Genomic DNA, 2486 nt, shown 5'->3' with positions numbered 1-2486 from the left:
ATAAACCTAAATCTAATTTAACGTAAGTCTACATCTAACCTAATCTTTAACGTCTTTTGCGATAGTTTCCTACGACGTTAAAAATCTCTTCTTTTTGTGTGTGTGTGTGTGTGTGTGTGTGTGTGTGTGTGTGTGTGTGTGTGTGTGTGTGTGTGCGCCAATAAAAAGAGAAAAATGGTATAACCTTTCTTTCACCCAAGCGTGGTAGATTGGTTATGCCATTTCCCTCTTGAATAACAGGTCTTCAGTTCAACTCCTCATCAGCTAGATCTTTAGGTCTCTTTAATTAGTTTCCTATGACGTTAAATTAAACTCTCTTCTTTTTGGGTGTGTGTGTGTGTGTGCACACCAATAAAAAAGGAGAAAAATGGTATAAATTTTCCATCACCGAAGTGTGATAGATTGGTTATGCCATTTCCCTCATGAATAACAGGTCTTAAGTTCAAATCCTATCGACTAGATCTTTAAGGTCTCTTGGGATAGTTTCCGATAGTTTCCTACAATGTTAAGACTCTCTTCTTCTTCTTCTCTCTCTCTCTCTCTCTGTCTCTCTCTTTGTTTTATATCTTTCTCTTTCTCTCTCTCTCTCTCTCTCTCTCTTCCTCTCTCAATGTGTGTGTGCATTCTTTGTTTATGCATGTGTGTGTGCGTTTTTGGTTTATGCAAGCTCTCTCTCTCTCTCTCTTTTCCTCTCTCAATGTGTACGTGCATTTTTTGTTTATGCATGTGTGTGTGCATTTTTTTTTTATGCTTGTGCTCTCTCTCTCCCTCCCTCTCCTCTCTCTCTCTCTCTCTCTCTCTCTCTCTCTCTCTCTCTCTCTCTCTCTCTCTCTCTCTCTGTGCATCTGGTGGCGAGAACATCACCACACAACAAGAATTTGAACGCAGCAACTTTCCGAACCTCTCATATCTCGCAAAACCCGAATCTCCTGCAGCCTGGCTCACAAAGCTTGCACTGCCTAACCCTGAACTCACGACCCTGCGAAGCTGTGTAAGCCTAGTTTATAGTGGGGTCACACTGGTTTAGATAGGGGTCCCATTGGATTGTAGTGGGTTCTCATCATGAATACCCCAAAGGGTACTGCGAGGAGTCGACCAAGTTTTGCAGCCATTGTAGCAGCGCCGAGTAAAAGCGATTGGATCGGAGAGCTTCAAAGAGTTGTTGATCAGCTTATGGAAGAGAATCGCGACCTAAAAGTGCGCCTTAGCAATCTTGAGGCACGTTTCGACTCTGTGGTCAATGTTGCCACAGACAAAGCTAAAGAAGTTGAAGCCAAAGTCACCCAAGCTCACTCTGCAGTCATTAAAAAAGTGCAGACATGTGTGACAACGGAACTTCGAGAACAAAGACTTCAGGAAGAGAACTCCTTTAAGGTCCGGATTGGTGGGCTTCCCTCACCATGGTGCACCACTGATGATACCCTCGAAGAAGCAATTATCAAGCTCAAAAATATTCTTCAAACAATCAACATCAAGCCGGAATCCATTTCTTGGATCAATGACACCCATAGGCAAGTTCCATTTGAGCATTGCCTTCTCACTTTCAAGGAAAAAGAGGAGCGGGTGAGGGTGCTGTGACAATCCCACCTCCTCAAGGGAACGAAGGTTTGGATTGCTGAGGAGTTGACCTTGAATCAACTCAAGATGAAGAAACAAGAACTCAAAAAGGTCTACGAAGCACGAAAACAAGGAAAATGGGCAGTATATTGAGGAGGTAAGGCCATCATCCAAGAATTTCGAGCTCCCAAAGGGACTATCCCCTTACCCGACCCCACCTAGGTTTTGCTTCTTTTTTCCACCCTCTTGACGGACCCTCAGTCCTTAACTGATATGTATCTAATGCCTTCTCTTAGAAGACCGAATTGTAATGTTTTTGTTTCCGGTCCCATGGGTCATATCTGACCTCCGTGGACGATAATGAAATCTATCTATCTATCTATCTCTCAAAAACACAATGTGTGTGTGTGTGTGTGTGTGAGAGAGAGAGAGAGAGGGAGAGAGAAAGAGGGGAAGGGAATATGAGAGTGAGGAGAGGGAAAGAGCATACCTGGCTCTCCTTCCTCTCCTCGTGTGTGTGTGTGTGTGTGTGAAGAAGAAAGAGAGAGAGAGAGGGAGAGCGCGCGCTACCTTGCTTGCTTGAGCGCGCGCCGAAAACTCAGATCTGAGATCTGAGTTTTTGAATGCTCTCGGTTATTTTTTTAAGCCCTGACAGCATCGCTATAGGCGTCACTATGAGCATAGCTAAGTTACTTGTAATTTAGCGATGCCCATAGCAACGCCGTGGTTTTTCACATTTGATCGTCGCACTCCGAGCGTCGCTACTATTAAGTACCTCTTGTAGTGGTGGTTGATATGTCCCAACCAATCGAATGACGGAATGTACATGTGCAAGGCATTCTCATGTGGACCATGCACAATTGGCCAGGGTTCGGTGAGTGCTCAGGTAAGTGCCTTTAAAACCCTCACACGCATGTGATTCATGGCTA

At 44.3% G+C, this 2486-nt stretch overlaps 1 pseudogene; it reads left to right on the top strand.

The window, feature by feature from the left end:
* Positions 1-1173: 1173 nt before the first annotated feature.
* On the top strand, positions 1174-1779 carry LOC147440383 (uncharacterized; annotated as a pseudogene).
* Positions 1780-2486: the final 707 nt, after the last annotated feature.

Source organism: Adiantum capillus-veneris, chromosome 15 (assembly GCF_014529385.1).
Source record: "Adiantum capillus-veneris isolate H3 chromosome 15, ASM1452938v2, whole genome shotgun sequence".
Taxonomy (NCBI): Eukaryota; Viridiplantae; Streptophyta; class Polypodiopsida; order Polypodiales; family Pteridaceae; genus Adiantum; species Adiantum capillus-veneris.
The sequence above is the reverse complement of the archived record's forward strand: the minus strand, read 5'-3'. Positions and strand labels throughout refer to the sequence as shown.